General features: G+C 41.9%; 1 protein-coding gene across 4 annotated transcripts in view; it reads left to right on the plus strand.

Moving 5' to 3' along the window:
- Positions 1–652: 652 nt before the first annotated feature.
- The window catches only part of LOC132818059 (protein numb homolog), a 209852-nt gene continuing 184815 nt past the window's right edge, over positions 653–25689 (plus strand). For all 4 annotated transcript variants that reach the window (XM_060828692.1, XM_060828695.1, XM_060828694.1 and 1 more), the window contains exon 1: positions 653–841. The gene's annotated coding sequence lies outside the window, so the exon portion shown is untranslated. The remainder of the gene's footprint in view (positions 842–25689) is intronic.

Consider the following 25689-nt stretch of genomic DNA (forward strand, 5'->3'; position numbering starts at 1 on the left):
CCCCTACCTATCTTCTCCTACTCCCCTCTTCCTTCAAGTTTCCCACCTCCCTTCCTCTGTTCCTGGCTGTCTGTCTCTCTCGTCCTATTCTCAACTCCTCCCTCCTCTTCTTATTCCCCTTCCCTCGCTCTCCTCCTTACACTATTTCCCCCCTCACTCACTCTCCTATGAACCCTATCTATCTTTCTCCTTCTATCCTCCCTTTGCTCTTTTATCTCTCCTCCTCCCCCATTCCTCTCCCTTCCATTACCACTCCCAAAGCCTTCCATCTTCCTCCCCCACCCTCTACCTCCCTGTCCCTCTATCCCACTCCTCCCCGTCCCCCGCTGCCTCTCCCTCCCCCCCCCTCCTTCCCCACCTCTCTCCCTCCCCCAACTCTCCCCCTCCCCCAACTCTCCCCCTCCCCCTACTCTCCCCCTCCCCCACACCCACACCCCTCTCCCTGTTTGTTGCCTTCCCCACATCTGCGCCTGTGCTATCAACTCGGTCACATGCACTTAACAGGCCCCGCTGGTTGGCCGTCGTTGCGCTGACTGACAGGCATCCGAACCAATGGACCCTGGGCGCGTCGTGGGTTCGCCCAATGGCAGTGCAGCGTAGGTGGGGGTGGCGGCTGCTGTGCGCAGGCGCAGAGCAACGCCAGGTGAGGTTGCCGGCGGGGCCCAGAGAGAGAGAGACCGAGAGCCCGCGAGCCGGGGCTCAGCTCTTCACCCGCCTCTCCCGGGCGTCAGCAATCTGCGGAGCCGCCTGCTGCTTATGCTTCAAGTGCCGTTTGTGCCGAGTTGTGTGAGAGTTTCGCTGGGTAAAGGAGACGGAGTGTCATTTACAACCCCCGGCTGAGGTAAGCTGTGTGTCCCCGGGGTTGGGTGGGGGGGACTGGGGCTGAGCTCGGACACAGGGGCTGGCCACCCCCTCAGAGGGCAACCCCGGGCCGAGCACCACCCTCACTCAGCTTAAAGCCGTCTCTGCTCACACCCGCGGTGTGTGTCTGCGCTCAGACATTGGTTACCTGCTTTGGATACCTTAGTCTGGACGCCCTTTGACCCTACCCTGGCACTTTGACCCCACTCTTGCACTTTGACTCCACTTTGGCCCCTCCTTCCCTGGCACTTTGACCCCCCTTTGGCCAACCTGGCACTTTGACCCCACCCTGGCACTTTGACCCCTCCCTTCCCTGGCTGCCCTGGCACTTTGATGCCCCCTGCCTGGCCACCCCCTCCACCTTGACCATCCTGGTGGTTGACCACTCTAGCAATTTGGCTTCTAGCTTGGCCACCCTGCCCTCGTACTTTGATCCTTGGCTGAGGCATGGAGAATATTTGGCCCCGAGCCTGGGTGGCCTGACTTTTGTGCTCTGAATCTAACCTCATGCCCTTAATGCTGGGACCCTGACTGTAACCTAGGCATCCTGCCTCTAACAGCTATCTGATGTGATCTAACCCTGAAAAGCCCATTTTATTGTTACAGTGTTGGATGTCATGTTAGGAGGCAGTGTTTTTTTTGCCAGTTCTCTTCTCCCCAACCCCTTCCAAAATTATTATCTCTGCTGAGTAATGGATTCCAGTCTGTTAGCTACTCTGGTGATTTCACCAGTGTTGCTGTTGATCACTGGTGATCCCTTAAATATTGTTGGCTTGATTGGCCTAGGGTGGGTGTTCACAACACGGACATTTCTCCATCAACAATATCCACAGTAATCCATTTGCAGTGATCAGCAGTAGCGTACCTGATTGTTACCCCAACCTTGAGGGCATTGAGACTAATTGCAGAGCCTTTGAAGTCTCCCAGGCCGAAAGTTGACAGAGCAAACTGGAGACTAAACCTGTTCAGTCACTCGATGAATGCTTTGTGAGGCTGAAGTATAGTAAATGAATGGCAGAATAAGCCCAAGGGGTTGAACCAACTTGTGTGTGTTTTGACCCCTGTATTGGTGTGTCGTGAATATTTTCAAAAATATGTTTAAAATTGATCAGGCTGTGTTTGTCATCATTTTAAAAATTGTCTTTTCCTAAGTTAGTTCATCATGAAAGGAAGTAAATACCCTTGGGAGCATCTGTGAAATACTCATCAAATTAGGTTTAATTTAATTGTGTTTAACCTTGTAATAATGTAAATATTGACTGCAACTGTGGGTTGCAGTGGCTTAACAATTGACAGAGGTTTAAAAATATTCAAGGATAAACAGTTGTGACTCGTGCAAACTAAACTTGTGAATTTTGAGTTATCAGTGTTCCCTTTGGGATGGAGATTGTTTACGTTTTAAACTAAAAACAGATGTTTTTATTTTATCTTCCTCTTTTTAAATATAGCACATTTTTATTCTCAGCTGGTTGTCAGATCTGTAAATATCATGTAAATGTAGACTCTTCCTGTTCGATGTGAAACTCTGGGAGTTATAGTTTATTATTATTATTATTATTATTATTATTATTATGTTGTATTTGAATCCAAAGCTCTCTCAAAATGATAAATTTAAAAAAAAGGAATTGCAGACCAAAAGTGGACAAGTACAATTTCCAGATGAGTATAATTTACAATGAAGAACAAACTCTGTTTATGTGCAGATTAGGTGAATTGGCCATTCTAAATTGCCTGTGCAGAGACACAGAATCCCTACGGTGTCCACACAGACACTCTTGGGAGGGTCGGTATCGACCTGTTGGGCCAAATGGCCTGTTTCCATACCGTGGGGATTCTATGTGTCTGCACGTTTCATGTTGGGCTTTAACATAAATCTCCTGTTGCATTTATAAACTGCAGAATCCTCAGAAATAAATTGCAGCCCTACTTTTTGCCAGTTGGGTGAACTTCTGAATGTAACGTCAAACCCTTTAATACTTTTGATCTATTTGGTGAACCCAGTGAGTATGCTTAACAAAGTAATCCTGATTTTGGAAATTTGAAGGTCAGCACCTTTTGACTTGTTTAATAATTCAATCTGTTATTAGCCTTTGATCCATTGTGCAGGAAATGGTGCTTTAAGTTTTGTTACTTATTTACAGTCCATGTTGCAGTTCTGAATAATGAGAAAAGCTGTACTGAGTGAGTGCGGAGGTGGAGGCAGGTTCATATTCTAACTATATTTTTTAAAAAGTGGAAGTAGGCAGATCTGAATTTCGATTCTTCTTGTTTGTCCTGAGTTAACTAGGGTCAAGAGCAATGAAAAGCTTGCTGTCATTAATTGTAGAAGTCCAAGTTAATAAAGGAAAAATCAATATGAACTAGGAGCAGAAGTAGGCCATTCAGCCCTTCGAGTCTGCTTATCTTTCAATAAGGTCTTTGCTGACCTGGTTGTGTTTGGAATTTCACGACGCCTGGTAAACCTTGGTAACCTTTTGATATTGTTGCATTACAATAAACTATCTACTTCTGCCTTAAAAATGTTCAGTGACACTGCGTTTTGAGGCAGAGAGTTCCAAAGTCACGCAGACCCTCTGAATTTCTCCTTAATAAACCGTCTGGGAAGTTTTCAGGCAGTTGAAACTTGGATTAGCCTTGGCTGCGATGCTTCCATGGTGTAATAGTCTCAGGGTGTTAACTGTCGAAGTACAATGGAGGGAGTTACCAGAGAATGATTAAGATTTTGCAGAACTATAGCCTTATGAAAGAGTTGATATATTTGAGGGAAGGTGAGGAAAAAGCATATTTATCAATGCAAGTGGGCAGCTTGGAAATGAATGTTGTTTGAGTCTAGGATTCATGTGACAGATAGACCAGTGTTTTGATACTGGATGAATTGTTTCTGTTTCTAAAGCTCACTATTCATTCAATATGTGTTGAAGGTGGAAATTAATTGCAGAGAGAGGAATCTAAACATGATCTGTCAGTCTGTTCGCAGTGACATTGCAGCTAATATATTGACTACTTGTGATTCTGTAATGTCGTTAGATAATTTTGAGTCAGTTTCAGAGAAATCCAGTAAGTCCTTTTCACTGCTTGTTTCTAACGCACTTCCTGCTATGACTTTTCCATTGGCTTAATGAGTAAGTACACATCCTACTGCAGTGTTTAGCGATACAAGCAGGCAGCCCAAGAATTGATGTCCAGTCAGTTTTGATCCCGACCGATTATATCAAGATTCCGTGTAGCCAAGAGCACTGATTTTAACAACAGGAAGTCACTTGCTGCTTGGGCTGTCATTAAATTAATAAAGAAGCAGAACTGAGCATTCTGGTCTATGAAGCTCGTTGAGTGGTATATTTATCTGCCTCTAAGGCTACATTGAGAGGCCAAGTTGATTCAAATTGGTATAGGTGTCTGAATTCTTTGAGAAAATTTCAAATCTAAATTTCACTGTTATGGTTTTGGTTGTGGAGGTCTTATGCTGTAGTGGGTAGTGTACTATCTCTGAGCCAGAAGCTCCCAATTTAAATTCTGCTGCAGCACTTGATGCACGAGGAAGGTGCATTCATAATAGGGCAAAGCAAACAGGCTAAGCAAAGACATGCCAGAGAATTCCTAGAGGCCTGGCACTCCAACCACAATGCCATAAACAAACACATAGATCTAGATGCCATCTATCAACCCCTCAGAAAATGAAGAAGAAATGACATCACCACAAACCCCAGGAACCCCATCCAGGGCAAACCTATAAATAGAAAGCAGGAGACAACAGCTTCGCTTCACTTGGAGGTCGCCACTGATGATGTCGCCTAGCCAGGTAATGAAACGTCTGGATGTCAAACCTACAGCTCAGCGAGCAAACCTACACCCTAAAGGGCAAAAAAGCAGTTAAGTGTCAACTTGTAACTCCTACCACCATATGGTAATGGCAGGCTGGAAGAGTGAACAAATGTCCTGGTCAGTCATGGAGCCAGTGACCATTGAAAATGGCAGATTACAATATGAATATGTGAAACATCAGCAATCTGTTTCTGGAGGGACAGGTTTGGCTTGATTGATTTGATAGCCATTATGGATCAAATACATGCCACCAGGTTTGATCCTGTTTCTGGCAAAGATGGATTCAGTCTTGATTTGGGAATGGGGTGAGGACAAAAGAGAGAGAAGCAAGATGTTGGAGCCAATTATGGTTGACTAGTTTTAAAAAGAAATATTTTTATAGTGAACAAGCCATGTGGTTAACGTAGAATAAAAATAATCCTGTTTATCCTGGTCAATTAAGTTATGTTCTGATGTAATTTAATGCCAAGGCAGGAAATTAGGAAAATTTGAAATTTCATTAAGAAGCCTATGGACTTTGTAATTGGCTTTAAGAAAGCTTGAAAATAACTTTTCAGAATTTACATTAATATTGAAGGGATTAATTTGTTTTGGATAACGAAATCATCATCCATATGATGATGTCCCTTGACCTGGAAGCAATAATATTGATTAGAGTGGTGCTGGAAAAGCACAGCAGGTCAGCCAGCAACTGAGGAGCAGGAAAAATTGATGTTTCGGGCGAAAGCCCTTTATTATTCCTGATGAAGGGCTTTTGCCCGAAATGTCGATTTTTCCTGCTCCTCAGTTGCTGGCTGACCTGCTGTGCTTTTCCAGCACCACTCTAATCAATATTATTGCTTCCAGGTCAAGGGACATCATCATATGGATGATGATTTCGTTATCCAAAACAAATTAATCCCTTCAATATTAATGTAAATTCTGAAAAGTTATTTTCAAGCTTTCTTAAAGCCAATTACAAAGTCCATAGGCTTTTTCATGAAATTTCAAATTTTCCTAATTTCCTGCCTGACCTGCTGTGCTTTTCCAGCACCACACTCATCTAAACTCTGGTTTCCAGCTTCTGCAGTCTTCACTTTTGCCTGGAAGCAATAATGTCAGGAACAAAATTAAGAAAGAAGCCACATTCAGGGTGACAAAGTAAACTTGATTTTATGGAATTGTCCGTAATGTTACAATTGTCTCCCTATATCCCTCCCTCACAGGGATGTTGTGTACCCAGATTTTTCAAGTAGTTTTTGGGAAATTACCCATGGATCTTTGTGCAGATGCACCTTTGGAGGGGGAAGAGATTCTGGATATCTTCCAAGCCTACTTTTCGAAAACTGTTATTCTCCTCTTCTCTTTCTTCAGGGTCTAAGTCTCCCATCTTCAGAGCCCAAACTTCTCACAAGGGGAGATTGTTTGTTGCTTTTTTCAGCTTAATACCTTTGACAACCAGAGGCTGCCATCTCACTAGCCAGTCCTCTTACTTTGATTTCATTCTTGGGTATAGCAGAAAGTATGCGTGCGTATACCTTTTTGTTTAAAATAGATTCCCTATAGTATGGAAACAGGCCCTTCGGCCCAACACGTCCTCACTGACTCTCCAAAGAGTAACCCACCCAGACCCATTCCCCTACCCTACCCTAACGCACCTAACAGTATGGGCAATTTAGCCTGGCCAATTCACCTGATGTGCACATCTTTGGATTGTGAGAGGAAACTGGAGCACTCTGAGGAAACCCACGCATACACGGGGAGAATGTGCAAACTCCAGGCAGACGGTCGCCCGAGGTGGGAATTGAACCCGGGTCCCTGGCGCTGTGAGGCAGCAGTGCTAACCTCTGAGGCTCCCAAGTATTGAGGATGTCACCTAGACAGGGGACGAAATGTCTGCAACACAAATTCCCAGCTCGGCAAACAGAACCACAACAAGTATGTACCTGTCAGGCAAGGAGGAAGTGGTCGAGCAAGGGAGCCATGGTTTACTAAAGAAGTTGAATCTCGTCAACAGAAAGAAGGCGGCTTATATTAAGTTGAGGCGTGAAGGCTCAGCAAGGATGTTTGAGAATTACAAGTTAGCCAGGAAGGACCCACAGAGAGAGCTAAGAAGAGCCAGGAGGGGACATGAGAAGTCTTCGGCCGATAGGATCAAGGAAAACCCTAAAGCTTTCTGTAGGTATGTCAGGAATAAAAGAATGACTAGAGTAAGATTAGGGCCAATCAAGGACCGTGGACTCCCAAGGTATAGGAGCAGCGCTAAATTGATGTTTTTCGTCAGTATTCGCACAAGAAAAAGGCAATGTTGTCGAGGAGAATACTGAGATATAGGCTACTAGACTAAACAGAATTGAGGTTCATGAGGAGGTGTTAGCAATTCTGGAAAGTGTGAAAGTAGCGAAGTCCACAGAGCTGGATGGAATTTATCCTAGGGTTCTCTGGGTAGCCAGGAAGGAGATTGCAGAGTCTTTGGCTTTGATCTTTATGTTGTTGTTGTCTACAGGAATAGTGTCAGAAGATTGGAGGAGAGCAAATGTCCCTTTGTTCAAGAAGGGGAGTAGTGACAACCCTGGTAATTATAGACCTGTGAGCTTTACTTCTGTTGTGGGTTAAGGATTATAAGAGGATTGCAATCATACAGAAAGGAATAAGTTGATTAGGGATAATCAACTCAGTTTTGTGAAGGATAGGTCATACCTCACAAACCTTATTGAGTTCTTTGAGAAGGTGACCAAACAGGTGATTGTGGTATATTTGGATTTCAGTAAAGCATTTGATAAGGCTCCCCACAGTAGGCTATTATAGAAAATATGGAGGCATGGGATTGAGGGTGATTTAGTGGTTTGGATCAGAAATTGGTTAGATTAGATTAGATTCCCTACAGTGTGGAAACAGGCCCTTCTGCCCAACAAGTCCACACCGACCCTCCGAAGAGTAACCCACCCCCCTCTGATTAATACACCTAACACTACGGGCAATTTAGCATGGCCAATTCATCTGACCTGCACATCTTTGGATTGTGAGAGGAAACCGGAGCACCCGGAGGAAACACATGCAGACACGGGGAGAATGTGCAAACTCGACACGGACAGTCGCCCGAGGCTGGAATCGAACCTGGGTCCCTGGTGCTGTGAGGCAGCAGTGCTGACAACTGAACCACTGTGCCACCCCAAAGTAATCTGAACATTCATAATTACATACTTATTGTAGAAATAGATTGGCTTGAAACTGTAATCAGGGTTTAAAAGAAAAGTCAATTTGGAAAAAAAATCAAGGTTTGTATTTTCCATGAAACTGCAGATTTGTGGTTAAAAACCCACCTGGTTTACTAGTTTCCTTTAGGGGCATCCTTGCATGTGGCTAACATGTCACTGTAGACGCAGTGTAAAAGCTTTTGACCCATGACTGCCTTCTGAAATGGCTTAGTAAGTCACTGAGCTGTGTCTAATTGCTACAATAAAGTCTACTGAAAATAAGTTTGACAGGTATCTCCACATTGTATTAGACACAACACAAGAAAGTTTGCTGAAAGAAGACGGAAGGTGGTGGTTGATGGGAAATGCTCATCCTGGAGTTCGGTTACTAGTGGTGTACCGCAATCATCTGTTTTAGGGACACTGCTGTTTGTCATATTTATAAATGACTGGATGAGGGGGTAGAAGGATGGGTCAGTAAATTTACAGATGACACTAAGATCGGTGGAGTTGTATTGTGTGGAAGGATGTTGCAGGTTAGAGGGGCATAGTGGGCAGCACGGTGACACTGCTGCCTCACAGCGCCAGAGACCCAGGTTCAATTCCCGCTCGGGCGACTCTCTGTGTGGAGTTTGCATATTCTCCTCACGTCTGCACCCGGAGGTTTCCTCTAGTGCTCCGGTTTCCTCCCACAGTCCAAAAATGTGCAGGTTAGGTGAATTAGCCATGCTAAATTGCCCGTAATGTTAGATGAAGAGGTAAATGTAGGCGAATGGGTCAGTGTGGACTTGTTGGGCCGAAGGGCCTGTTTCCACACTGTAAGTAATCTAATCTAATCATAGAGAAGCTGCAATGCTGGGCTGTGAGGCGGCAAATGGAGTTTAATGTGGAAAAGTGAGGTGATTCACTTTGGAAGGAGTAACAGGAATGCAGAGTACCAGGCTAATGGTAGGATTCTTGGTAGTGTAGGTGAGCAGCGAGATCTCGGTGTCCATGTACATAAATCCCTGAAAGTTGTCACCCAGGTTGATAGGGTTGTTAAAATGGCATATGGTGTGTTAGCATTTATTGGTCTAGGGATTGTGTTTTGGCGCCTTGAGGTCTGTATAAAACTCTGGTGCGGCCACACTTGGAGTATTGTGTACCGTTTTGGTAGCCGCGTTATCAGAAGGAAGTGGGAAAAATTGGAAAGGGTTCAGAGGAGATTTACCAGATGTTGCATGGTATGGAGGGAAAGTCTTCTGTGGAAAGGCTGAGGGATTTGAGGCTGTTTTCATGAGAGAAGGTTGAGAGGTGACTTAATTGAGATATAAAAGATGATCAGAGGGTTAGATAGGGTGGACAGTGCCAGCCTTTTTCTTTGGATGGAGATGGGTAGCACAAGGGGGCATTGCTTTAAATTGAGGGGTGATGGATATAGGACAGCCGCAACTGAACTTGAAAAACCCTATGCAGACAACAAAAAAAAACAAACGTCATTTACAAAATACTATGCAAGAACTGTATCAACCACTACATTGGACATACAGGCAGAAATCTAGCCACCGGGATACATGAACATCAAGTAGCCACCAAAAGAGATGACCCCCACTCACTCGTATGAGGAAGGGCACCTCTTTGACTGGGACAACACATCCATCCTAGGACAAGCCAAACAGAGACACGTGAGAATTCTTAGAAGCGTGACAGTCCAACCAAAACTCTATCAACAAATGCATTGACTTGGATCCCATTTACCACTGCTTGAGAAAAATAACAGGAAATGACATCACCAATCCAAGGAAACATAAACACACAAATAGAAAGCGGGCCATGCAACCAACACTTCATCTGGAGGCTCATACTTATCAAGTATGGTAATGAAATGTTTGAAAATGAACCTTCCAGCTCAGCAAGCAAAACTATATCCAGAGTATAGGACAGATGCCAGAGGTAGTTTCTTTCCTCAGAAAGTAGTAAGAGCGTGGAATGCCCTTCCTGCAACAGTTGTAGATGTGCCAACTTTAAAGGCATTTAAATGGTCATTGGATAAATATATGGATGAAAGTAGAATAATGTAGTTTAAATGGGCTTTGGATTAGTTTCACAGGTTGGCGCAACATCATGGGCCGAAGTGCCCGTACTGCGTTCAATTTTCTATGCTACTCAAGTAATATTATGTGATGAATGAATGAATTTGCTTTATTGTCGCAAGCATTCACCTAAGTACAGTAATGTTATTTTGGTCAGGTTGAGGAAGAAAAGGTGAGTCAGTATGGGTGTTTTTTCTTAATTATTGTTAGCTTAGCAGCTTATATGAGTCTGCATGTTAGTGATATTAGATTTTAAGTTTATGTGAGGAGCAGGCAAAGTATGCTGGAACTGTATAAGACATTGTTTAGGCGAAAGAGAGAGTATTGTGTGTAGTTTCTGGAATTCACATTATAGGAGGGATGTCTTGGCACTGGAAGATTTTCACATTTCCTGGGCTGGAGAGTTTTAGTTATGAAAGGTAGATTGGGCAGACTGGTGTTGTTTTCCTTAGAGCAAAGGAGATTGAGAAGGAATATGACTGCCATATATAAAATTGAGGAGTGTGGATTTTAGGTAAGGACCAAAAAAGTTTGTTTTTCATCCAGAGAATGGTGAGAATCACTGCCTGTGAGGGTGGTAAAGACAGAGACGTTTGTGATATTTACATATGCTCATGTGATGCCAAGGCAAATGGGATCCAAACAGTTCGGTGGTTTTTTGACCGGTACAGATGTGATGGGCTCGAAGGAGCAAATTACTGCAGATGTTGGCATCTGTCCTGAAAGCCAAAATGCTGGAAATCACAGTGAGTTAGCCAGCATCCATGGAGAGAGAGCAAGCTAATGTTTTGAGTCTAGACGACTCTTCCTCAGAGCCGAAAGGCTTTTTTTTCCTGACCTGTAGATCTCTGAACTTCTGCTCGTTGATTGTGAGTGGCATTTGAAATGATAGAACTTGGGATGCTTTGCCTACTCCAAAATAGAGTTGTGGCAAGTATTGCCAGAGGCCTGAAGTTATTGAAGTAGAAAGCTACTTCAGAAAAGATTCCACATTTCTGGAAAGTTGCTGTTAAAATCTTGTTTCATTTTTTGTGGTGTTTCTGAGTCCAGTACTTTGGCTCCAGAAGCACAGGCCACTCTTCCGTAACTTGTAAATTTTATGCATTTCAAACTGGGTCTGACTAATTGAGAATTGATTTGTGAGATCCCTGTGGGGTTCTACTCTAAATTAAAACAGTTATTTAAATTTGTAATTTTTGAATACTCAGATGCTGCCAGACCTTGCAGAGTTTTTTTTTCCAGCATTTTAATTTTGTTTAAAATCTTCAGCATTTGCAATGTTTTGCTTTCGTTTGAATATAAGCAAGCGGTGTAACCATGAAGTGCTCAATTCTGAACCTCATTGTAAACTACTTTTCACTGTAAACTAATATGCACTTGTAAATTGGTCAGGAGCAGGAATTCCTGGCTTTTGTATTTCTGTTCCAGAGCAGTGTAATTGTAAATGACTGGATTCCATTTTGAATAAATGTTGGTATGTTTAGCAAGACCGGGGCAATGATTTTTACTTTGTAGGCAGTGAAATATAAGATAGATACTCATCACTTGTCTCAAGACCAATGCCTTTGTTATCTCTTGAGGCAAATTTCCCAACATACTCTTGAATCGACTCTCTGCAAACTTGACATCTTCCAGAATTCTGTTGGTCATTTCTTAATCTGCAGCAAGTCTCTTCACCCAGTGCTCCCTGGCCTCTATTGGCTACATGTGAAGCAAGACCTTGGATTTAAAATTCTCATCCTTGTTTTCAGATTCTTCCATGGTCTCCTCTCTGTTTCTGTAATCTCCTTCAGCCCAACAACCATCTGAGATCTCTGAGCTCCTCCATGTCTGGCCTCTTATGCTTTCTCAATATTAATTTCCATATTAGTGGTGGTAGTGCCTTCAGCTGCTTGAATTCTTAAGATCTAGAATTGTCTGTGAGCGTTTTTGTTCCCCTCTTATTTTTCTTCTTTACACTCTTTACAAACTTTTGGTTAGCTGCCTTGTTATTTCCTTACCTGACTTATTTTCTTGCAAAGTTCCATATAAATCACAATGGGAAAAACCTATTAATCTATTATCTTCAGAGTGCTATTTAAGCCTGAGTTGGTGTCCAAATCTGATCAGTTTTGCAGATTAGCCAAGGCTCTGTCTGACTACAGCCTAACTTTGTCATATTTCAATTTCAAAGTCCTTTAGGTAAAGGCCAATACTTTAGGAGTGTTTAGGCTTATTTGTGTTCCACGTACAGTTTTCAAGTGGTTTTTGATCTTTTGGCTTACTGCGGCTCCATTGAGGTAGTCTGGGCCAGCATTGTGCTGTAAATGTAAATAATGACTTTGTATACCTGCTGTGGAGCCTCTGGTATCTCACATCAATAGCTGCTGTTCTGTTAATTTTGCCAAGATATTAAACCACAGATTCTGAAGCTTTAAATGAAAACTTATTGAAAAGACATCTGATTTTGTGGCTGTGATTTGTGGTGGTCATGGGGAAATAGATGGTTTTGTGATTTGATCAACTCTAGAAAGCAGATTTTGACTTGCACAATAATTTTAAAATATGTCCCTAATTGTATGATGAGCTTTTAGAAATTAAGAGTACAAGTGACCCGAGTGCCGAGGAATGAAAACTGTGACCACCTTGCACATATCATGGTGCCTTGTTGTATTCAAATCATTAAGTTTTCCTGTAATGGTGACTGCCTTGTGAAATCCTTGATTGGTTGTAGATCATTTTGGAACACAAACAAAGAAGCTGCAGGTATGATCCCAGCTGATGTTAAATGAGATCCCAGAGTGAAACTTGGCTTGACACACCACAGTTTGATAAATGGTGATCTGACACTGAATATATTCACACAAAGCTGCTAATATTCTTTTAACAAAATAACATAAATATAACAAAAAGGCAAATTAAAAGCTATATGACAATGTAGAAAGGTGCTAATATAAACAGCAAAATAAAATTAGCCATTTTCTCAGCAATATTCTTTATAGACACTCAATCCTAGTGAAGTCAGTCCTATTTTATTTCTTTTTCATTTCTAATAGCCTGGAGTTGTCTTTTCAGCTGTGATAGCCAGAGAACTTTGCACAAACCTTTACGGCCAGGAGACTCACATGGACTTGAGAAGCTAAAAAATGTTGCCCTTCTGTTGTGACTTTTCTTGGTCTGAACTAAACCTTCTGTTGACTTCTGACTATCTGTTTCTTTGGTACATCAGAGAAATTTGACTTTCTAAATGCTTGTTTAATTAATTCCCCACTTAGCTGATCAAGTTATTTTCACTTTAGTCACGTACTTTCCTGGAAATTGTTATTGCTTGCTTAAAGTATTCCAAAATATTTAAGGTAATTACCTGCTTTTGCTCTATACTTGCTGTAATATCTGGCTAGATGAAGTTTGGCAGAGCCAAATTGATGAATGTGTATAGTTTGCTTCCTCCTCCCTTTTCTGATGTCGTCTTGTGTCTGACCAAAGAAATTTATAATTGTTCATGCAATCTAATTTGTCGTCATTTGTGTCTGTGATCCTGCAAAACTTGAAGATAAATATGAAGTACTTTGCATGTGGAGACCATGCAGGCATGTTCCTACCTTGACTTTCTACCGAGCAGAAGTTGGATTTGCATCTGATCAAAATGACCAGCTTTGTCTCCCTTTTGTTACTTTACTGGTAGTTATGCCTTTCCATGTATCTGTTTAAAAGACTGCACATCATAACATATAAAATTCTATATTGTTATAAAACATAACTTGCTGCCTTTATTTTGTCAGTAACAGCATAATGGGTTCTTGAAGTTGTAATATGTTACGTCAAGTTTTTTTTATGTATTTGAGTAACATGAATCAGATTTATCTGCTTTCTTGTCACAATCTTATATTCTATCTGTGCTATCAATGTCATAGAGTCGTAATGATACACAGCTTGGAAACAAACCCTTTGGTCTGACTCGTCCATATCCACCATAGTCCCACTTGCTAGCACTTGGCCTATATACCTGTAACCCTTGCTATTCTTATACCTATCCAAGTACCTTTTAAGGGTTGTAATTATACCAACCTCCACCACTTCCTGTGGCAGCTCATTCCATACACATACCACCGTCTACATGAAAAAGTTGCCCCTTAGGTCCCTTTTAAATATTTCTCGTCTCACCGTCAACCTATGTTCCCCGAGTTCTGGACTACCCCACCCCATGGAAGATACTTTATCTATTTATCTATTTATCCATGCCCCTTTTGATCTTATAAACCTCTATAAGGTCACTCCTCAGTCTCTATTGTTCCAGGGAAAACAGCTCCAGCCTATTTAGCCTCTCTCTGTAGCCAAACCTTCCAACCCTGGCAACATCCTAGTAAACCTTTTCTGAACCTTTTCAAGTTTAATGACATTCTCCCGATAGGAGGGGGATCAGAATTGCACGCAATATTCCAAAATTGGCCTAACCAATGTCCTGCACAGCTGCAACATGACCTCCTTGTCCAACAACACTCCCTAGGACTTTGCCATTAAGTGCATATGTCCTGCTGTGATTTGCCTTCCAAAAATTCAATGTCTTCACATTTATCTAAATTAAATTCCATCAGCCATTCCATGGCCCATCTGGTCAAGATCCCTTTGTACTCATTGTTGTCCCCATAATGTCATTAGTGAAGGAAATCCAGGACTTTGACACTGAAGGCATGGTGATTTATTTCCAAAATCCCCCTTGTTCAAGAAAGGATCAAGACAAAAGATGGAAAATTATAGGCCAATTAGCCTAACCTTGGTTGTTGGTAAAATTCTAGAATCCATCATTAAGGATGAGGTTTCTAAATTCTTCGAAGAGAAGAGTCTGATTAGAACAAGTCAACATGGATTTAGTAAGGGGAGGTAACCTTCATCGTCGTCCACTATACCTCCAATTTTGGTGCCATCTGCCAACTTACTAACTGTACCTGTGACTATTGATGATACAAATATCTCAGCAAGGGGCCCAGCAATCACCTCCCTAGCCTCCCACAGAATTCTAGGATGCACCTGATCAGGTCCTCGGGATGTATCCACCTTTGAGTTTTAAAACATCCTGCACCCTGTAATATGGGCATTTTTCAAGATGTCACCATCTATTTCTCACATTCTCTACCTTCCATTTCGTTCTCCACAGTCAACACTGATGCAAAATACTTGTTTAGTTTCTCCCCATCTCCTGTGGTGTTTTGAATTGCATTTTGATTTTGAAATTCATATCTTTGTTTTCAAGGCATGTCATGGCCACTCCCATCTCTATCTTTGTTATTCCCTCCAGCTTCATAACTCTTTGTATCTGCAGCATTCTAAATCTGGTGTTTTGTACAGCACAGTTTCACTGGTACTATCGTGCATGGCTGTGCCTTCAGCTATGTTGGCCTCAAATTCTTGAATAGGCTGCTCACACCTCAGCTTCACTACCTTGCTTTCCTTATTTCAGACATCCTTCACGCCTACCTCTTTGACTATATTTTATGATTGGTATCGCCTGTTTTTGGTGCTGTTGTGTACTTTTTGTGTCTTCAATGCAATGAAACATCCCAATGTAAATCTAAATTGTCGCATATTTGGCATGCGAGAAGTGAATGTTTTGTTTCTTACTCATTGATGGAATGTGGCACCTGCTGTCTGGGACAGCACTTAAATCCAATCTCTCATTGCCTTTAATGGTGAGCTGCCTCCTTGAACCATTGCAGTAGGTAGTCCCATAATGTCATTAGTGAAGGAATTCCAGGATTTTGATCCAACGACACTGAAGGCATGGTGATCTATTTCCAAAATCCCCCTTGTTCAAGAAAGGATCAAGACAAAAGATAGAAAATTATAGGCCAATTAGCCTAACCTCGGTTGTTGATAGAATTCTAGAATCCATCATTAAGGATGAGGTTTCTAAATTCTTGGATGAGCAGAGTCTGATTAGAACAAGTCAACATGGATTTAGTAAGGGGAGGTCGTGCCTGACAAACCTGTTGGAATTCTTTGAAGAGGTGACAAGTAGGTTAGACCAGGGAAACCCAGTGGATGTGGTCTATCTAGACTTGCAAAAGGCCTTTGATAAGGTGCCACACGGAAGGCTGCTGAGCAAGGTGAGGGCCCATGGTGTTCGAGGTGAGCTACTGGTATGGATTGAAGATTGGCTGTCTGACAGAAGACAGAGAATTGGGATAAAAGGTTCTTTTTCGGAATGGCAGCCGGTGACCAGCGGTGTCCCGCAGGGTTCAATGTTGGGGCCGCAGCTGTTCACATTATATATTAATGATCTGATGAAGGGACTAGGGGCATTCTAGCAAAGTTTGCCGATGATATGAAGTTAGGTGGATAGGCAGGTAGTACTGAGGAAGTGGGGAGGCTACAGAAGGATCTAGACAGTTTGGGAGAATGGTCCAGGAAATGGCTGATGGAATTCAACGTGAGCAAATGCGAGGTCTTGCACTTTGGAAAAAAGAATAAAAGTGTAGACTACTTTTTAAACATTGAGAAAATTCGTAAAGCCAAAGTACAAAGGTATCTTGGAGTGCTAGTCAAGGATTCTCTAAAGGTAAATGTGCAGGTTGAGTCCGTGATTAGGAAAACGAATACAATGTTGTCACTTATCTCAAGAGGGTTGGAATATAAAAGCACCGTTGTGCTACTGAGACTTTATAAAGCTCTGGTTAGGCCCCATTTGGAGTACTGTCCAGTTTTGATCCCCACACCTCAGGAAGGACATACTGGCACTGGAGCGTGTCCAGCGGAGATTCACATGGATGATCCCTGGAATGGTAGGTCTAACACACGAGGAACGGCTGAGGATCCTGGGAGTGTATTCATTGGAGTTTAGAAGATTAAGGGGAGATTTAATAGAAACTTACAAGATAATACATGGCTTGGAAAGGGTGTACGTTAGGAAATTGTTTCCGTTAGGCGAGGAGACTAGGACCTGTGGACACAGCCTTAGAATTAGAGGGGGTCAATTCAGAACAGAAATGCGGAGACATTTCTTCAGCCAGAGAGTGGTGGGCCTGTGGAATTCATTGCCGCAGAGTGCAGAGGAGACCGGGACGCTAAATGTCTTCATGGCAGAGATTGATAAATTCTTGATGTCACAATGAATTAAGGGCTATGGGGAGAATGCTGGTAAGTCAAGTTGAAATGCCCATCAGCCATGATTAAATGGCAGAGTGGACTTGATGGGTTGAATGGCCTTACTTCCACTCCAATGTCTTATGGTCTTAAAACTAATTCCAAGGAAGGTGAATAACTTGGATGTTCCCATGTACTTGCTGTTGTCCTCCTTCCAGATGGTGGACGTCATGGGTTTGGAAGGTGCTGTCTAACGAGCCTTGGTGAATTTCTGACACTCCAGGGCAAACAGCCCCAGTCTGTTTAGCCTCTCCCTGTAGCCAAACTTCCAACTCCTTGTAAATCTTTTCTGAATCCTTTCAAGCTTCATGACATCCTTCCTATAGGAGGGAGCTGAAAATGTGTTGCTGGAAAAGCGCACAGGTCAGGCAGCATCCAAGGAGCAGGAGGATCGACGTTTTGGGCATGAGCCCTTCTTCAGGAATGAGGAAAGTGTGCCAAGCAGGCTAATGTAAAAGGTAGGGAGGAAGGACTTGGGGGAGGGGCATTGGAAATGCAATAGGTGGAAGGAGGTTAAGGTGAGGGTGATAGGCCGGAGTGGGGGTGGGGGCGGAGAGGTCAGGAAGAAGATTGCAGGTTAGGAGGGCGGTGCTGAGTTCGAGGGATTTGACTGAGACAAGGTGGGGGAGGGGAAATGAGGAAACTGGAGAAATCTGAGTTCATCCCTTGTGGTTGGAGGGTTCCTAGGTGGAAGATGAGGCACTCTTCCTCCAGCTGTCATGTTGCTATGGTCTGGTGATGGAGGAGTCCAAGGACCTACATGTACTTAGTGGAGTGGGAGGGAGATTTGAAGTGTTGAGCCACGGGGTGGTTGGGTTGGTTGGTCCGCATGTCCCAGAGGTGTTCTCTGAAACGTTCTGCAAGTAGGCGGCCTGTCTCCCCAATATAGAGGAGGCCACATCGGATGCAGTAAATGATGTGTGTGGAGTTGCAGGTGAATTTGTGGTGGATATGGAAGGATCCCTTGGAGCCTTGGAGGGAAGTAAGGGGGGAGGTGTGGGCGCAAGTTTTGCATTTCTTGCAATTGCAGGGGAAGGTGCCGGGAGTGGAGGTTGGGTTGGTGGGGGGTGTGGACCTGACAAGGGAGTCACGGAGGGAGTGGTCTTTTCGGAATGCTGACAGGGGAGGGGAGGGAAATATATCCTTGGTCGCGGGGTCCGTTTGGAGGTGGCGGAAATGACGATGGATGATGTGATGTATAAGGAGGTTGGTGGGGTGGTAGGTGAGGACCAGTGGGGTTCTGTCCTGGTGGCGATCCACGGACCCCATCACCAGGGATATATTTCCCTCCCCTCCCCTATCAGTGTTCTGAAAAGACCACTCTCTCCGTGACTCCCTTGTCAGGTCCACATCCCCCCCCCCCACCAACCCAACCTCCACTCCCGGCACCTTCCCCTGCAACCGCAAGAAATGCAAAACTTGTCCCCACACCTTCCCCAACCCCCCTACTTCCCCACTTCAATAAAATTTGTGTGTCACGTGAAATAGTTTGTTTTCTTGTTCCTTTTTAATCTAAAAATTGTAATGACGAAAGTCCAATTGTGAAGGTGAAGAAATGTAACCTGACCTGCCATATCTTAATTTATTTTTCTTTCAGTTATTAGTGGTTAAATCGGAATTTCATTTTTTTTTCAGCACTTTCACAAGAGAATGCTTTTATGGTTCAATCATTATGGCCTTTGCACATTTCATTAGTTTGTAATGGGATGTATTTTTGGTGGTGTAATTAACAGTTGTGATGAAGGTTTGAAGTTTTTTTTGAGAGGGCAAAACTTTGATTTTTATCTCTGTCTTGTACTATAAATCTAAGTTTTGTTTTAGGTTTCTTAATCATGGCAAAAGAATCAGAGTCTTGTGCCATATCAACACCAAACAGTGGGGTCAGTTTTTTCAGAGAAATAATCAGTGATTTTGAATAGATTTGGATTCAGATACCTTAAATGTGTAAAGGTGTGAGTTTTTTTTTTCACGGCCATGAAACCTTGGCTGTACATTATTGTTGGGAAGAGGAAAACTGCTGAATGCGAGGTTGTTTTGACAATTTGATGTCTGAAAAAGTCTGGAAAATCTAGGGACAACAATTTAACATTTCTAAGGAATGTACCTCTAAGATGCATGCTAATTTATTTGTCAATTTTTTTAACAATATTGAGCATATTTAAATATTTAACAATATTTTGTATTCTGTGCCTGTACTTTTTATATAAAAACATTTTACATAATCTTTGGAGGCAGTGAGATTATGTTTCACAAATATTTCAGCACAATTGTTTTTAAAAATAATAACATTGTAATAGCTCTAGCAGTGTTTTATAGAATGTAGACATCAGCCTTGGCTCAACAGTAGAACTTGTACCTCTTCAGTCACGAAGTTATTGTTTTAAGCTACATGCTTAGAGTTTTTAATTTCAAACTTTGGGACTGCTTGTGACTGGACACTGTCAGCAGGCCCTTTGTGCAATTTTATTAATTTGCTTGCCTGAATCTTTCCTCAATTTCTGGCTTTTTGACAGCTTCTGACTGTATCTTTTCCAGGCCCATTTGTTTTTAAAAATTTGTTCACAGGATTGGACTGGCATTGGCTGTTCCAATTACATGCCTGATATGTGTCTTGTAGATGATGGGCAGTCTTTGGGGAGTTAAGAGCTGGATTTGTAGCCTTTGAACTGCTTTTGTAGCCAGGAATTTAAAAGAAACTGATGATTGTGTTGAGGCGTGTGAGTGGTGAGGTTGGGTTTGATTCTGACCTGGTTGGGGATGAGGGTGTGATCTGGTTGGGTCTGCTGGCAATCGGTTAGGGTGAAAGGTTGCAGAGTGGTTCAGCGCTGAAGATGGTCAAGCTGATGAACGTGCTGGGAGTGGGGTGCAGTAGGAGTATGGTCAGTGTAGGAAATAGTTTGGCACTCACTTGTTGGGGTGGTGCTGGAATTGTAAGCCAAGCATATATTTTAATCCCAGTAACTGAGGTAAGTGAGTTCGAAGTCTCAGCTGAAGACATTTTTTTTGGAGAGTTCCCTTTGGAGGTGTCGACATCAGGGGCACTTCTGTAGAAGTAAGTCAGTCATGATCTGCGAGCAGTCCCGCAGCCACCTTTCAGAGTAAATTAGTGCTTCATCCATCTTCCCATCTGGGCCAGTGTAATCATGTAGAGAATCTTGTTTGTCCATTGAAAAGCAAGATTATTGCCTTCATTCAGATCATTGATACATATGAGACGCAATAATGCAAAAGAGTCTGCGCACTCAAGAAATGGCCGTGTTCAGAAACAAAGGACACTGATATTGGATACTGTGTTGATGTTCTCAAGTCAGGGCTACATGCTGTCCCGTTTCTGGGTTAATTTGTGATGAGTGACAGACAATTGACTATAAAATGCTGGCAATTCACTCTGAAGATCCTTTAACAAATAGGAAAAATGAATCATTCACATTTAAGTTGATGTGTTGTTCAGTTTGTGTGTGAAAGTTTGGTATTGTTAATTTTGAACTGTGATAAACCTTAACAATGTATCAGAGGTGATTTGCTTTGTACACTTGAATTGCTGAGAGAGAATATATTGAAGTTTATAATAGCAAAGCGGGGCCACAAGGTGGATTAAAAGATACACGCTTGACTGAAGCCAACTACTTTGCACAGCACCCAAGTGTCTGATATTGTCAAATAGTGTTAAGTTAAATCGTATGGGTCATTCGACAAATTAGTGAGGAGGATCTTCTGGGTAGCTGGTGAGGCCCCTGTTGTAACCTGATTCTGTCTAGAAATGCATCCTGTTGAATGAAAAAGGCATTGTAAAAAGTTGGGAGCTAGTTCTGGGAAAACTCAGTCGTCTTTTTCTGCTTGGCATGCTATGTTTGGACAAGTGTCATGCAGTCCACTATGTTGTCAGTACAATCAGCCATCTTCTGTGTTTTTGTGCTGCAGTGCAAAATCCTGGAACATCCCTGTGGCCTTTCTGACTGCAGCCAGGGAAACAGGAAAGTGAGTGGGCAGCACTGGATTTGTCAGGGTTATCATGGCCTCCACAGCCATACTCAGTGTTTTACAGACTAAAGGCAAATGTCAGCTTGTCTGGCATTTTGCATTGTGGTGTGGCTGAACTCTGCTCAAATTAATTGGTGTGGTCATATGACAAGCTGGTACAAGGTTTGGGTCATGAAGTGTTATCAGTCCAGAATGTCGGCTTCTCGTGGATAACCTTGATTGCATTTCCTATTCTGTTGGTGGGAATTTGTGCTTGCAAAATACTGTATGCGGTAATGTATATTAAATAAATAACCTGTTACTAATTTGTCATAATATTTTGGTCACTTTGTGATTTGTGAGACATATATTTAAAAAATACTATCAGTGCCAGTTTTGTTCCTGCTTTAAATTTAAAACTGACTTGTGTCGTCTGTTTTTAAGTTATGGATCTGATTTTTTTCTAGTATGATTATTTAATCACTGTGACTAAATTTCTTAGTGGATGCTGCCAATAAGCAAAATAGTGTAGAAATCAAGTAATATTTCTAAATGCACTTCACAGCCCCATTTAATTTCTGTTATGGAGATTCATAATGCACTAACGTTATTCAAAAACGTAGGTTCTAATTTGGAGGGAAAATGCATTTTATGTTTTCAGTTCTGTGAAGATCTGACTGTTTTATAGGTCAGAAAGTCAGTTTGAATGTGGTGTTCAAAACAGTGTTTATAAGTTGTGACTTGGTAAATAACCAGCAAGCCACTTGGAGAGAATATTGCTGAGGTACTTGGTTAGTTGAATTTTACAAGCACCAGAAAAGAGAGAGAAAAGTTGCCACAAGCAGGTTATTGTGTAGGGAAGAGGCTCAAAACAGCAGAGATGCTGTCAGTAGCAGTCACGGAGGTGTCAAGGCGGGGAGAGGTGCTTAAACGTTAGTGGGAAGAAGCCTTTGTACATGCAAGATTGTGAAGAACCCTTCGAGGTTTTGAAGGCAAGTTTTGAAGACATGGTTAAGCAATCTATGAGCTGAGTTAACAGTTTGGTTACAGGGTTTATACAGTAACTGAAGAAAATGGTATCCAGTGCATGTAGCAATTTGTTAAATGGAAACCAATTATAGCCCTGTCAGCTGATCAGAAAGCTTTAATATAGAGATAGGGAAGACTCTTCACTGACTTTTGAGTGTTGGTAAGGGTATTGTTGGGATACAAAAGGATTTTTTTCTGATCTTTGTAACAAGATTGGCAAATAGTTCACGTCGGATGTAATATTGTTTGTGTTTTTCTCTTGTAATAAGCTTTTATTTTAAGAGTGCATTTGCATCCACTTAGATACATGGTCAGGGCCTGACCTCCACATTTGACAAAAGGTAAAATAAAACTTGGAGCAATCAAGCCAGGTTTTGCTCTGGGTTTGAACTTTTCCAGTATTACAATCGGTTGGAATAATTAACATATCAAGAGCAGTTCCAAAGCTTGTATATATCTGCATAGCTGAATTTTGCAGATTTAAGCAGTGGTCTGGGAAGGCAGTGAATGAAACCTGTGATCTGCTGCTTGGAACGGCAGCTTATTGAACCATTGAGGAGATGCCAAGTTAAACTTGTATCTCAACCCCCCCACCCCAAAACATGCAACACTGATAAGGACTAAGGTAGCATCTTTAGCTGAAGGTTGGAGTGATGATGCAGATTGATGCAATTATTTACTAGAAAGTGAAATGCTTTGTTTTTCTGGTTTTGTAAAGAAAAAATGGTTGTACTGATGGCTGTGTACTGAACAATTTTCTATTGCTGGATGTTTCAAAGAGTGAACAGCCTGAAACAGTGAAAGTGTAAAATGTATGGAGAAAAGAATATTCCAACACTGCCAATTGTATCTAAAGTGTTGAGTTTTTTTTATGTGTGGATTGGTGAAGAATACTAAACAAGTCTTTGAAACCGTGTGAATGCAAACTAAAACTGCTACGATTTAAGAAGGTTCCAAGATTGCTTACTGCACTAGTTAGTAGATGTCGGTGAGCAACAAGAATCATTGCTTACACTAATTTTATTGACTATTATTTACACATTTACTCGTAACTTGGAGTGACAACTTCAGATGGAGACAATCTGGATGCTCTCAACAAACAAATCAGATTACCAGCTGGAAATTCAGAGCATTCATTTATAGATAAAGTAACGTGGAGTCACAGGGATGTACAGCATGGAAGTGGACCTTTCAGTCCAACTAATTTATGCTGACCAGATATCCTAAATTAATGTAGTCCCATTTGCCAGCATTTGGCCAATATCCCTCTAAACCCTTTCTACTCATGTACCCATCCAGCCACCTTTATAAATGTTGTAATTGTCCCAGCTTCCACCACTACCTCTGGCAGCTCACTCCAAACACACACCATCCTCTGTCTGAAAAGGTTGTTCATTTAGGCCTTTTTAAAATTTTTTCCCTCTCACCGTAAACCCATGCCCTCTGGTTTTGGACTCCCCTACTCTTGGGGGGGAGGGGGGGGGGGGGGAGCGCCGGGGAGGAAATCCTTGACTATTCATCCTATCCATGCCCTCAGTCTCCACTGCTGCAGGGAAAATTGCCCCAGCCTATTTAGTCTCTCCTAATAGCTCAAACCCTCCAACCCTGACAACATCCTTGGAAACCTTTTCTGAATCCTTTTCAAGTATCGCAATACCTTTCCTATAGCAGGCCGACCAAAATTGTACACAATATTCCAAATGTGCTCTCAACTCCCATACTCAATAAAAGCAAGTATACCAAACACCACCTTCACTACCCTGTTTACCTGCGACTTCATTTTCAAGGAACTATGAACCTACATCCCAAGGATTCCTTGTTTTGTTTTTATTTAAAGTCAAATAAAGTCCATTTGTTGGACGTTGAATTAAAAAGCTGAAGATGCCGAAACCATAGAGAAATAAAATTAACATTTCAGTACAATCATTGTTCATAAACAATTCTCTGCACATAGAGCTAACTGATCTCCATAATATTTGTCATGCTGCATCACTTTGGCCTTTTCGTTTGGAAAGGCACTGGGGCACATTGGTATAGGGATGGATTTGATACCATCTGAACTGGAAGTGAGTCTGGAAAGTGAGGGATTAGAAATATGCAGGCATGGCTCATTAAGCTAACCTGATCTGAAAATGCGTGGGCACAGTTCATGCTCATTTCTCTTTCTCCTCGAGTAGGGCAAGTTATCTCAATATATTAATATTCCTATACTAGTGATTTTTAGTGATTCTTTGTGTGTCTTCAACCAGTTATGTAGAGCCAAAGAATAATGTGATATTTTAAAGCGAAAATCATTTATAATTAGAGTAGGTTAAGATTTCAAATCAAAGACCACTTGTGTTTACACCCAGTTAACTTAAAGTCTAAGGGTCAAGAGCTCCATTTCAGCCTTGATCTCACTTCGCAATGAGTTTCTGTTTGGGAAAGGTCTTTTTTATCGGTGGTGTCTTGTTAATTATTTGATTTGAGCTATTGCAATAGCATTTTCTGAAGTTTGTAACCTAAGAATTAATCATTTGGATTCTGTGTTGAAACATGTCAACTTGCTGGTCTCAATTGTAAGTTATTTTAAATTGCCCAAATAAACTTCAGTTTTAATCATGTTGGGGTGTTGAATTCAATAAAATGGTTCCTGTAAGTTTGTTTTGCTATAATTTATCAGGACTAGAAAAACTTTCCTCTTCAGAGATTTCTCCTCCGAGTACTTCATGTCTGGCTCCACAGATGTTTTGATGTAGAAGATGCCTATGCTGCAGACATGTTCAGGTTTGGCATCAGAGCTGCTACATAATTATCATGCAACACTTAAACCTTAAGGACTTTAATCTTGTCTCATCAGGCTCTCGAATAATGTGAAGATTTCTACACTGCATTGCTCTGAAATTGCTCGAGGTTTTACAGAATCATGGATTTGAACTAGATACTACAAGCGTGATGGAATTAATCTTGGGTTTGAAGGGGAAGGTGGAGTCTGCTGCTGCAAATTGTCTGTCCATGAAGCCTGTTGAAAATATGAATCTGTAAACATCTTTATTTGGCAAATTGCCAAAGTTCACATATGAAGAAAACCAGAGTGTAGAACAGATCTCTTAAGACCTGTTGCACTAAATGTCAGCATGAGTCACTACCTTTAACAGAAGGGAGAGCAAACGAAAATTGAGTCAAGCAGGAAATGACAAAACTTGTAATTGTCTTGTAAACCTTGTTTACTTTGAGTCCGTAAATTTCTCCTTGTGGTGAACACCGATATCAAACTTAAAGTAAGGGAAGATGTTGACACACCAGAATGTGAAATCTGAACATTTTTGAAGCTTTATTCATGTAACAGCTGTATCCTGGTGTACAGTTTCTTTTAATTAAATGTTCAGAACTTGAAACACTATCTGCCAGCAGATTCCAGGATTATTAGTCACTTAAGGAGTTTTCTGTTCTGGAAGTTACAGATGCGATTTCATAAGCTCCAGAAGTTCTTTTGGTTTCTCATGCTGGTGGCTGTTAATTCACTTTTCATCTGTTTCATGTTTTGAAATGCATTGTTACCACTAAGATTTGTTCTAATCTCTCACCGTTCCTACTGGGATTCAGTTTAAAGTTATTTCACCACACTGCGCTTAGACATGGTACGTGGTGTTACTCCTGGCCCAGTTATA

The sequence above is a fragment of the Hemiscyllium ocellatum genome, chromosome 8, assembly GCF_020745735.1.
Source record: "Hemiscyllium ocellatum isolate sHemOce1 chromosome 8, sHemOce1.pat.X.cur, whole genome shotgun sequence".
Lineage (NCBI taxonomy): Eukaryota > Metazoa > Chordata > Chondrichthyes > Orectolobiformes > Hemiscylliidae > Hemiscyllium > Hemiscyllium ocellatum.